Source organism: Heterocephalus glaber, unplaced genomic scaffold (assembly GCF_053883595.1).
Source record: "Heterocephalus glaber isolate CG9 unplaced genomic scaffold, H.glaber_assembly_v1.0 deba00001509, whole genome shotgun sequence".
Lineage (NCBI taxonomy): Eukaryota > Metazoa > Chordata > Mammalia > Rodentia > Bathyergidae > Heterocephalus > Heterocephalus glaber.
Window position 1 is genome coordinate 19,368,230 of NW_028258325.1, and position 13,396 is coordinate 19,381,625.

The following is a 13,396-nucleotide window of genomic DNA, read 5'->3' on the forward strand; positions in this document are numbered from 1 at the left end:
ACTCTTTCTGGAAGTATTTGAAAAAAGAGTCTTTTTTTTTTCTGCTGCATTTGCTAAAAAGAAAAAATATTGGCAGGTAGCTTGTCATCTCTAGGAATTAGCCTATCTGAGAATGGAGCCGTGATAAAGGGAAGTGGGCAGAAAGACAAGAGACATGCAAACCAACTCTCTGACAACATTTGAGCTCCTGGATCCAGCCATGCCTGCAGCCAGTATGATCTAGAATTTTCTCGTGTGAATCAATCCATTTTTTTGTGATTATGAGGTTAAGCTGAATTTCTAATATTGAAATAAGAGTCTTAGACATCCATATATTCTTACTTTTTTAAAGTATAAAACCTGAAGAAGCCATCGTATGCCCTACAAGAAAGAAGAATGTTTGTACTTAAATGAAAATCAACCAAAAAAAAAAACAAAGAAAAAGAAAATCAACCATAGGAAGGCAAATTCTGAAGATCATGAGGGATGACACCAATTTCCTCAGCACCAATGCCTAGAATTACACCCCTTCTACCCACACTCACAGGCTGCAATTTGTAGAAAAGCAGGAATAGCAGCAGAAGGAGGAATTGGCCATTAGTGTGCATGGGAAGACACTAGCATACTAAGTCTCTTATTTCTCCACTAAAAAGATTTAGTACTAGAGAGCCACAACGAAGTCTCATATTGGTGAAATTCATTACTGTCATAAAAAGCACCACCAATCACATATTTTAATGAGCTATTAAAACAAACAGTTAAAACTAAAGCCCATTTGGTGTCCAATATCCTTCACATGATCATATTTTTTCATGTATTTGTGAAGCAACACAATTTGGTTAACTGCAATACATCTCCCTGTGCTGATTCAGATTTCCACATAGTCTTTTGCATCCCCAAATAATAAACTACAATTTCTGTATGTCGTATAATTTATAAATTACACAGACTTGTATCACAACATGCAATGAATTCTGTTTCTTCTCTTTGCTTTTCTCAAATGGCTTGTCATTTAAATAATTCTTGATGAAATCTTCACAAATGCTGAGCACTGTGGAAGTAAGGATAATATAAAGGAAGAGTATTCACATTCATTTGACACTTATGTGTCCATCACATCACGTTATTTTATTTCATTTAATACTGACCCTAATCTTTAAAGCAACTGTAATTGCCTCCATTTTTCTGATGAAAAAATCCTCAATGAGAATAAGTTACTGACCTGAGTTTAAACCAGTAGAAAGTAGCCATGGGAGGTATCAGTGGTTGCTTATCTATGACCATTTTCCTTCTTTACTGGATGAACATTTGTGACCGTAAGGATGTTTAAAATGCTGGATATGCTTTATCTCTGGTTTCTTTGCTGTTCTGGCCTGAGTATATCACCCAACTTAGCCAACAGGGCCTGTGATAGTTAATTGTGGTGCCAACTTGAATAAGAAACACCTAGCAGATTGGTTTAGCACAGTTCTCCGTATATCTGGATGACTGACATACTGAAGACAGAAGACCCACCCTGGATGTGGGTGACACCAACCAATAGGCTTGCAGCCTGAAGGGAAGAAAAAGGGAAAGAAGGAAGTTTCACTTCTGCTTCTTTGGAGGAGCTCCTGTCTTCACCATCGCCTTTGGACATCCTTCTGCAGACTTCCAGCACAGACTCTTCAACTTTCTGATACAGACTCACACCAGACTCCGCAGTGAACTCAAGCCCTTTGACTTTCACCTGAACCCTCTGGCTCTCCAACACTCTAGGTGGTCCTTGTGGATTCTTCCATACCTGACTCTGCAAGTGGCCATTACAAGCCTACCTTATAAATCCTTTATATATCATATAAATAAATACATAAAATAAAACACACACACAAGAAGAACCCATTCACTCTCTTCTTCTTGTTTTTGGATGAGGTCTTAAGATGCTATACCTGGAGCTGCAGCAGCCATCTGGAGACCTTAAGGGTACAAACCTAGGAGAAAGTTCAGCACTCAAAAACACTCAAAGATGGTGAAAAGGAAAACTGGTCCTTAATGACATCTTTGATCCTCTCAATTAACTAACCCTGGAGCCTCTCAAATCAGGACAAAGCACAGTTCCTGGTGCATGTAACATTTATTGAATTACTATGTAAATGACTACATAAGCCTGTCTTCTATTGCTATAGGTACCTGAGCCTGGGTACCCTTTCAAGAACAAAAGGTTGATTTACCTCACTGTTTTGGAGGCTGGAAGCCTAAGATTGGGCAGCCCAAATACTCAGGCTTTGATGAGCTCCCCTTGGCGGCCTCACCACATAATGGGTGGCAGCATGGCAGGAGTGCATGCGATGAGCATTCACATGATGAGACAGGAAGCCACAGAGTTCAGGGGCCAGGCTTATTTTTGTAACAACCTATTCTCTCAGAAACTCACAAGAGTCCTGAGAAAACCACCTTAATCTCTTGCAAGGGTGATGTCCCCAGTAACCTAGTTATCTGTCACTAGGCCCCACCGCCTCCCAGTGCTGCCATACTGGGGACCATGCTCTCAGCACATGAACCTGTGGGGAGCGAGCCATGGCAATGACTGTTAACACTCCAAAATCTGTCTTCCTGGAAAGTAAAAGAAATATCGAGAAGAGCTAAACATTCCCCCACGCCATGACCCAGAAATTTCATTCCTAGACAGAGACATGAGAGAAATGAGGGCTCTGTATCCACTAGAGACAGGTACAGAAGTATTTGTGACAACTGCAAGCTAGGAACAACTCAAAAGCCCACCCACAGGAAGGTGGATTAATAAGCTTTTTGTTTCTTGGTAACGGGGATCGAACTCAGACCTTGTGCTTGTGAGGCATGTGCCAGAACCAGTGAGCTAAATCCCTGGCCCTGGGTGGATTAATAAATGTGGGGATATTCATACACCGGAATGTGACTCATTATAAAGGGACAAACTATTAACACAACGTGGATTAAACCTTACAGACATAATTATTGAGCGAAAGACACCATAAATACAAGACTACATATGCTTTGGTTCCTTTAAACAGAGTTTAAAGAAAAAAAAAATGAGTCCATGGTGACAGAAGTCAGCAGTCCTCTCTGGGGAGGGGATGGTTACTGAGTGGGAATGGACATATGGAACTTCTGGGGTCTATCCCTAGATCTGAATTGTGGTGCCTTGGTTTACATATAGGTAAAAACACTGTCAAGCTGGATACCTAAAATATGTGCACACAGAAGTTTATAACTGCTATGGTTTACATAGATGTGCCCCCCCCACACACACAAAGCCTCATGCACTCTTAGGTGGGGCTTTGGGGAGGTGGTAGATCATGCAGACATGCTACTAACCAGTGGGTTAGTCCACTGATGAGTTCATAGCTGAATCTGATGTTGAGCGGCGAAGCCTGGGCGGAGGAGGTGGTCCCTGGGGGCGTGGCCGGAGGGTCTCTCTCCTCCCCGCTCCCCCTTCACGCTCCCCGCCTCTCCGCCATCGCACTCCGAGCCCTTCTCCTCATCTTCTCCTCTGCCAGGCCCCTCTGTCGTGCGGCTGTGCTTCAGAGCCAGCAGCCTATGGACTGGAACCTCTACGCACTGTGAGCCCAAATAAACCTTTCCTCCTTTAGGTTGAGGGTCTCGGATACTGGGTCTCAGTGACAAGAAAGTAACAAAGATAGTAAGCATGTAAGTCAAACCTCAATTTTTTTTACAGACCAGAAAATGTTTTAAAGGAGATATAAGAAATACCTTTTACTTAGTGCTTATTCAGGGAAGGTATAAACTTAAGTGCCTTTCAAAATAATGTTCATTAAGAACACTGTTAAGTAGCCTTTGTTAGCTCAATACCAGAAATGCAAAATATGAGTGTCCAAGAAGGTTAAGTGACTATCCAGGGTCATACAACTAAGCAATGGCAACGCTGGAGTTTGAATATAGGTTTGTCTGACCCCAGAAACCTATGCTACTTTCTCTGTTACTATAAAACAGGTAGGTAGCTGCATAGCCCAAGAATCATCAGCATGACACACGAATGCTCTCCTAGAGTGTGGATTTATCTACAGAAATTGACCAAGCAGAACAGAAAGGGCTGTGTGTGCAAAGATAGTCACTGAAGGATTTATAACTGCAAAAAACTGGAAGCACCCTACGTATTTGACAGCATATAATTAAGCAAATTAAAATACATGGATTTGATATGATAGTAGGCAGCTATTAAAATTATCCTCATGAGAGATTACAGCATAATGTTGGGGACAGAGGGGAGAGTAAAATCTCAGTAGAAATTGCACATATTCTAAGAATACACATGAGAAAAGTAAAACTTCTTAAATTCATGTACGTAGAAAAGGAAAGCCTGACAGGGCTTGTATGTAAAGGCCACTGACCACAGCTATCTCCCAAAAATGTAATTTAGTGAGAGGAAGGAGGGGCTGAGATGAGTGACAAGTTGCAGGACAGGAGAAACTTTCATTTTTTGCTTTATAAACTCCTAAGGAAAACATAATTTTTGACAAAAATTATAACAAATTCATTAAAAGCAACTGGGAAGAAATTTATAAAGTATCAACAACTGTACAGAAATCAACAATATCAGTCTAGAAACATTAAAAATTTTCCACTTGTGCAGGGATAACACACTGTATTAAATGGTGTAAAGTCTTTTTACATAGGTTTGATTAATGTGTTCTCTACATAATGAAAAAAATAAAATAACAATACTATCTTTGGGCGATAGAATTTGGAAGTTGTCTTATGTCTTCTCCTAGTTTTCTGAGTTTTCTGAGATTCCTATGATGAGCATAAGTTTCTCTGTATCTGAATTTAGAAGATCTGCCAGTGGAAGCTATGGACTTGCAGCTAAGAGTTTGCCTTAACTCTCAGAGGAGACTTTGGACTTCAGCTTTTCAGCAGTGCTGAAACTGTTAGGACTTTGGCAACTCTTGGAGATGGACTAAACGCCTTTTGCATAAAGGGGTGTGCATAAGTCTTGGGGGGGGCAGGGACAGAATGCTATGGCTTGTGTCTTGATGTCCCCAATGTTCCCCTAAAGTCTCATGCAGTTGTAGATGGGGCTTTTTCTGAGGTGGGAGAATCTAGAGTGTGTGATACTAGGACTGAGGACATGTGCTTACTAAACCACTACACTAGAGTGATTGGTTTGGCACTGCCCTATTCTGAATAAGATAAAAGGAGCAGAAAGATGCTGTTAGGTTCCCTTGTTGCTTTTGCTACCTTGTGGGTGCCATGAACTGTTTCTCCTCTGGAACACCCTCTGCCATGTGCCACTCTGCCTTGGAGCCAGCTGATTATGTACTGAAACCTCTACAAACTGTGAGCTAAATAAATAAACCCTTTCCCCTCTAACTTTGGGTGTTGGGTATTTTGTCTCAGCAGTGAGAAAAAGTAACACAGAGAGTAAATTTATTTCAAGGAGATGGTGCACTTGAAAGCACTCTGTAATCTGCAAAGGCTTCAATTATAAAAGCAGTTTTATTACAACTGTAAAACATATTAAATGCAGTCAGTGCCCTTTCATAGTGGCAGAGGCAGATCTTCTATCCACCTGCCCAAGCTCTTAGCTGGGTTGTGGCCACCACCTCCCAGCAAGTAGGAGGGCAGCTGGGTAAACCTCCACTGCTGCCTACCCAGAGCAACTGTAATGCTCACCTGGCAGAACTTCAGATGCTGGGTTAGAAAAGCATTTCTTGGGGCTGTGCTTTGCATACCTGGCAGCCCCACAGAATCACTTGAGAACTTTTCAATACCCCATCCCACAATGTTACACTGCAGTTGCTTCAGATGAGGCCCAGGCATGGTGTTGTTTAAATGCTTCCCAGTTAATGCTCCTAGGCAGGATGGAGAGTAGAGTCAGAGGGATGCTGTGGAGGAATTGTCTGGGCCAGCTGCAAGGAAGAGTTCCAAGACTTCTTTGGGAAAAGTTTAATTCTCTAACCAAGAAACACACTGTTTTTCCACTGCTTTCCTCAAGCCAACCTGAGTTAAAAAAGAAAAAGAAAAAGAGAATTTCAATGGCCAATTACATACTTAAGAGTTTACAAAGGGTACCGAGGAGATAATGTCTTTTAATGATCTCATTTAACTAAAGTAATACATGTAAAGTGTGAACAGGTGCCTGGACAATTCTGGACAGGAATTGAAGCAGAAACTATCACAGTCACATACCACATAATGATATTCTAGTCAACAAGACCACCTCTATGATGGTGACCCCATAAGGTTATAATGGGGCTGAAAAATTCCTGTGACCTAGTGACATTGTAGTAGTCACGACGTCATTTGGGATGCATGACTCATGTGTCTGCCGATGCTGGTGTAAACAAACCTACTGCACTGCCAGTCATATAAATCATAGTGCACACAATCATGTATGGTACATAATTCTCAATAATGGTCATTAACAACTAAATTACAGGTTTATATATTTTCTTTTTTTTTCCCCTGTAGTACCAGGGATCGAACTCAGGACCTTGTGCTTGGGAGGCAGATGCAGCGGTGCCACTGAGCTAAATCCCTGGCCCCTGTATTTTCTATACTACACTTTTTAATCATTATTTTTAAGTGTACTCATTCTTTTTAACAAAGAATTTACCATCAAATCATGTGCCTTATTACCCTGGCAGAAGCCTCACACATCTTGCATCTACTGCATCTATTTTTTTTTTTGTACCAGGAATCGAACTCAGGTCTTTGCTTTTGCGGGGCAGGCAGTGGAACCACTGAGCTAAATCCCCGGTCCCTACACTGCATCTATTAATCACATCCTTTTCTTTTGTGGTTGATCTAATCTTGCTTTATTTCAATCATCATGGCTCAAGAGCCTGGCCTATTTCAAGCATATACCATACCGCCTAGGTGTGTAGCAGGCTATACTATCTAGGTTCATGTGAATATACATTATGGTGTTCACACAGTGACACACACTTCCTAACAATGCATTTCTCAGAGTATATCCCCATCCTTAAAACACATGACTGTATTTACATTTTCCTTGGAATATATTTGAGAGGAGAGAATTTAGAGTTCCCCAAAATTAAATTATTGTGTACTTGAACCCAGATATACCTGCCTCCAACTACAACATGCAAGTATCAGAAAGTGGCACATATTTTTAGTCACCAATCATGTCATGACAACAGAAGACAACAAAGCTGGCCTGCCTCTTATCTCACTGCAAGGCCAGAGCCTCAAAAGCAACAGGAATGTTGTATATATGGAGTTGTATCACCCAACAGCAGTGCCTAGAGGAGGGCCCGACACAGGTAACTGCATGTTGAATGAAACAGAGGACTCCCTCCCTCAAGGAAATATCATCCCCGTTTTACAGAGCAAGTTACTGAAGCTTCAACAGGGAAAATAACACATTTGAGATCAAGCAAAGAGAACTTGGGATGGCTGGCTCTGTATTCCTACTCTCCATTCTACACTACCAACTGCAGGGGAGTTTTGTGAGTGGGGTGGGGGTTGGTACCAGGGATCAAACTCAGGACCTTCTGCTTGCAAGGTACTGAGATCTACAAAACATGATAAATAGGCTGGGGATGTAGCTCAGTGTAAAGGCCCTGGGTTCATCCCCCAATACTGCAAATGAAATGAAAACAAATCAAAAACAACCTCCACAAATGACTACTGCACAGTTCTTAGGTATTCTAAGGAAAAACTGTAAGGCAGCGGTGGGACCACTGAGCTAAGTCCCCAGCCCCCAACTGCAGTTTTTAAAGACCAAGCCATAAGGTTAACTGCCTTAGAGATAATTTATGTGGCAAGTCCTCAATCTAGATACTATACACAAATATTATCATGGGGGAATATTGAACAGGAATTGGCAAGAGTGATTTGCAATTGTAGTGTTTCATTAAAAACAATTTATTTTACCAAGACTTAGTTCCAAAATCCTTAGTCTGATTAATGACAATCTTCTGAAATGATTTTCTTTAAAAAAGAACTATTTTCCTTTAAAATTCACATAATATAGTATGTGACAGATCACCTTAGTCATATATTTAGATTCACAATTACTAGATATAAATAAAAGACAGCCAGAGAGAAATCATATATGCATTTAATCCAGAAAGAAAAAGACTTCTCTAATCAATGTCTTGAAAAGCCATCAACCAAAGTCCTAAAATAAAGCTCAAATAATTGAAAAATGAAAATGATTTATCTTCTCATGACAGGGAGATTGCAGTTTTATAAAAAAGTTGAATGCACATACAGATGAAAAGGATCAACACGACCATTTAGTAATTGGCTAAATAGTGGTCATAAACAAAGAGGTGAAATAACTAAATTGGGAGAAGTTAAAATTGTGTCCTTTATTATCAAGAAGCCATAGCACATTTACTCAGAACTTTGATACTTAAGTCATCAGTTGTGTAGAAACTGATCATGGTTAAAGGCATTAAAATGGACCTGTCCATCCATCCACCTATCCATCCATCTACTAGGTTTAATCACAGGAATTGCCCATTACTTGATCATTTTTGACACACAGAAAAGGCAATTGCATGTAATCCAAGATAAAATGTTCAATTAGTAGTGATTATGAGCATAATAGTGATTATGGCCAACATAACATGTGTTTTGGAAGTTAAATGTTGAATAAGAAATATTTCCCACGTCTGCAAACCTGCAATGGGAATAACACACACCAACAACTATTTATGAAAGCTGTTAATGCACAAATTGTTAAGAGACTATATTGATATATATGCATAGAAAAAACAGTAATTTGTAAGCAGAACATGGCTGGTGAGAGTTTATGAAATTATTTTTTCCTTTCATCTCCATTTTAAAAATTTTTTACTTCATGCACATGCATTATTTGATAAAATTTGGAGAAGAAAACAGCATAAACTTGCAGAATTTATGACTATTAACAGATGGGTATATGGTAGAGGATTTAAAAGTTAAAATTAGATCAAGCAACCTAAGTAAAATAAGTTCAAAGACTAAATGTACAAGGAGGCAATGGCCAGACCACATAAGCAACGGAACTCTGATCCCCAGGTATAGTAACCAGCCCATTATCTCTAGCAAACAACTTAGGAAGGCAAGCAGTAATTCTTTAGCAAACAGCCAGGACTTGATTAATAACTGACAACTTCTCTCATTTTTGTCCATGCTTCAAACTCAGCACCAACCAGGGAAAGCCAACTATGTTCCTAAACCAATCACAAAGGGTGCCCTGCCCTTCTAGTTTGCTGCCTCCAGCTTTCTCAGGCCAACAGTCTCCTTTCAGGGCTCACCTGAAGCCTTCTCTTTCTCCACTCTGAAGCCTTCCCCCTCCTCCACCTGGCCTTGAGTTTCTGCCAAACATCCATGGCCGACCCCCTTGTTGTAGTGGCTCTGAATGAACAGTCTTTGCCTGGTCTAGTTTGGTGGATCTTTGCTTATTTCCACAGAAGAGAAACAACTGGACTTAGAAATGAGTTGAATACAGAATGCAGACAACAAAGTCAGATACATTTGTGAGAAATGAGGATTGTAGCAACTCTCCCTACTCCATGTCTGCCCGGCCTCACTGAGTTCTGATTCAGCCTGAGGAAGATGCAGTTATTTTACCTCTGTTTCATCCTGCATACCCTCTTCTAGTATGTTTTGCTCTCAACCCTTTAACCTGCAAAGGGAAATCTAGAGCCACCACATACCCGTTTTGGTTTGATCTTGAAGGCTATGTCGGAATCAGGAAGATTGTATGAGCCAGATTTCATGGCAGAATATAAGCTCCATGTCTCTCTGGTCCTTCCCCATAGGTGCAGCAGAAAGATTGGAATAAACATGTGAACACATCCAGCTCATCAGCACCACATGGATCCTGCAGAAGATAACTCAGTGACTCGATCTCATTCAAACCTGTCTTGCTTCCTTGGCGTTTCTGAATCAAGACACAGACAGAGAACACCTCTGGCTCAAAATGCCAAATATGGCCCAGATGGACTGGCCAAGCAGGAGTCAAGATCAGATCATTGCTCCCTAATTTGCCCCCTGGTGCTCAGCACTTAGTTGGATACAGCTGCATTTCTAAACTCCATTTTTCTCTTGTGCTCACTGGATAGTAAACACGAATCACTATTAATAATAATTCTCCACTGCACGTCCAGAACAATCCATCCAAAGAAAATTGGAACTTCTTTACTGAGGTCCAGTCCCATCAATTTGATGCCCATTTTATAGAAAGGCCATTGAGCAAAATTAATGTACCCAAACAAATAGAGTTTGTCCTTGTAACTGATTCACAGTATGACAGGAAACAAAAGGGCTGCTTTAATGGCCTCCTCGGGGAAATTTATTTTCAGAACATTGAGTTATTTTCTTCTACTCTACCAGATTACATTAAAATCATTTTAAAAAGAAAGAAAAGCAAAAGAAAACTTAGTTGTCTGTTTGTGTAGAAATCACTTTTGAGATCTAGCTTCATTTAAATTCACTTGTCATTGTCCAAGTCAAATTCTGCTATAATCTCAGCATTATTCTATTTCTTGCCATTTTCCAGTTTTTCCATTTCTTCATCCCTTACCCTCAGCCCTTTAACATCAAAAGGAAAATCAACAGCCACCCTATGCCAGAAATTAGGGCACTTGAGCCTTTTTAAAATACTACTGTATCTTGGCATAAAATAGTATTTTGGACTATGCTGAGGTATGAATATACCCTTCAATAAGTTCATGTGTTGGAAACTTAGTACACTACCAAACTTCATATGATAATATGAAGGAGAAGCCTCCAGAAGATAATCAGTATTAATTGAGGTTCGAGGGTTGGGCCCTCGATGAGGGCTTTCATAGGTTTATAAGAGGACAAAGGCCTGACCTGGCGCACTTACTCTGTCTTGCTATGTGATGCCCTCTGCCAGTTCTAATGCAGCCTCGCCCGATGCCAGCACCATGCTCTTGGATGGTCCAGCCTCAAGAACCATGAGCTAAACAAACCTCTATCCTAGCCTGTGATATTCTGTCACAGCAACAGAAAACAGACCAAAACAGACATTTATCCAAAAACTATGGTTATCTTTTCATGTGGTACTGGACAGGTCAGTGATGTTACCTCCCTCATTCTCAATCACGAGAAAAGAAAAGCAATGCTTCTCCACAGTCTCTGTAGATGGTGTGTTCTTTCCCATGTAGTCTCCTGGCCCCCTGCCACCCCTCACAGCCAACTGCTGTTTAAAAAAAAAAATAGCCAGTTTGTAGCCAGATGTGGAGAAACACACCTATAATCCCAGCACTCAGGGGGCTGAGGCAAGAGGATTGCCACAAATTTGAGGCCAGCCTAAATTACATAGTGAGACCTTGCCTCAAAAAACCAACAAGTAAATAAATAAATAAAATATAGCCAGTTTATGGGGTAATCCATGAAATGCCAGGCATGAAAATTTCCACCCAGAGAAGGTAGTGATGAAAGAAGCCAACCAGAGTACCTGGGTCAAGAAATCAGATCTAGAAAATATGAGGAGAGAATCAGTTGGGGGAGCAGGAAGGGATGCTGAAAACATGAAAAGACAAGGTATGAGCAAGTCCTTACTACAATTAAGCAGCAGCCCCAAGCTCAAGAAACATGCAGAGCGGCACACATCTGTAATCCCAACACTCGGGAGGCTGAGACAGGAGGAGCACCATGAGGTCAAGGTCAGCCTGGGCTCCGTAGTGGATTCAAGGCCAGCCTGAACTTCGTAGTGAGACCCTGTCTCAGAGAACGAGAGAGACAGGCAGAGCTGGACCAGCATGGGGAAGGGGATGGGAGACAAGGCAAGAACACAGTGCCTGGTCAGGTTTCTTTCAGGGCAGTTTCTGTTACCTGAGCTGTTACCTGTTTTAGTTATCATCATGGGCATAGATTTTGTTTGTTTTCATTTTTGTACTGGGAGTTGAACAGAGGGCCTTTGCTCTGGGTTACATCCTCAAACCTTTTTATTTTTTATTTTGAGACAAGGACTTGCTAAGTCACTAACTTGCTCAAGCTGGGCTTGAACTTGTGATTCTCCTGCTTCAGCCTCCCAGAGTGCTGAAATTACAGGTATGTGCCACCATGCCTTGCTATTTTGGACATTCTTTAAAAACAACAAAACTCTATGACATCTAGGAGCCTGTGTGTGCACGTGTGTCTCTCTGTTTTTAACACAAAAGAGCCAAACATACACACACACAGACACACACACACATGCCCCTTCTAAAAAGTAAACCTCACCTAATCCAGAGGCTCCTTGTCTTCCAGAACAAAGAGGAGTAGCCAGGTGGAGAAGACCCTAAATTTAGAGGCAGGAGCTGTGAGCACTTATTCGGCTCCACCAGTGTTTTCAGTGTAGTCATGGATACAGGGTTTATCATCTCTAACCCCACTACTTCTACCACAAAAGCAGAATTGGACAAGAAGCATTATTTGCTAAGTCTGAGTGCTTACTACATGATACATCCTGTGCTGCCTAACAGGGCATAACAAGAACTAAGTACAATCTGGGGCTCTTATGATCTCGCTAGTAATACAGACAGGTAGATGAGTTACCACAGAATTGTGTCGTGTTAGCCTGTGTTAGAAGTACAGTTCATTTATAGCCAAAAGAGAACACCACATCTGGTAGGGGGAAGAGGCCTCACAGATGTTCTCCTGGAAGATGCTGAGACCTGGATGAGAAGTCTGATCCATCCATGGGACTGTTGGTTAGGCTACAATGTCCAGTTATTTAATCAAAAGCTAACCTAGATGTTGCTGTGGAAATAATTTGTAGATGTGATTACCATCTACATTACAATCAACAATGTGGGTGGGCCTCATCCAATCAGTTGACAGGCCAAAAGAGCAACAATAGAGGTTTCACATGAAAGAAGATCTGCCTGGAGACAGCAGCATGAACTTCTGCCTGAGTTTCTCACCTGTAGGCCTGCCCTACAGCCTCCATGGTCACGTGAGCCAACTCCTTAAAACAAATCCTATTTCTTTGTAGAAACTTGACTGGCACAGTCCAAGTATGAGCATGTATACAAGTTCTAAGACAAATGGAGCCAGAGAGTCTGGCTTACAATCACTGAGGAGGGCAGTGCCTAGAGGCCCCAGGGCTGTGTAAGCCTGAATAAGTACAGTCAAGTTCAAAGTTTCTCTCTGAGGGTTCAAAAACAGTCTGTTGAAACAAAGCAACAATAGTCAGATTAACAGAAAAAGAAAAGGCTTATACGTGTATTAACATGCACATGTGCATGGGAGCCCCCCAAAATAGGATATCCAAACAAAACTGGTAAGCCTTAAATGCTTTCTTCACAGGGAAGAGGAAAGTCGGGGGACTATAGGCACTTTGAGGGTAAAGGTTTTTAAAGGAAGTGATGGCTTTGGAGTTTGGTAGAAAAAAAGTGGATGATTCAAGAGATATTTGAGAAGCAGAATCAATAGGGTGGAGAGTTAGAGGATGGATAGATTAAGTCCTTAGGAA

General features: G+C 41.2%; 1 long non-coding RNA gene across 1 annotated transcript in view; it reads left to right on the forward strand.

Annotated features, from left to right (window-relative positions):
- Positions 1-10,663, forward strand: part of LOC147825081 (uncharacterized) — a 49,106-nt gene extending 38,443 nt beyond the window's left edge. Inside the window, exon 4 of the long non-coding RNA XR_015441300.1 lies at positions 9,732-10,663. This is a non-coding gene — a long non-coding RNA (uncharacterized LOC147825081). The remainder of the gene's footprint in view (positions 1-9,731) is intronic.
- The last annotated feature ends 2,733 nt before the right edge of the window (positions 10,664-13,396 follow it).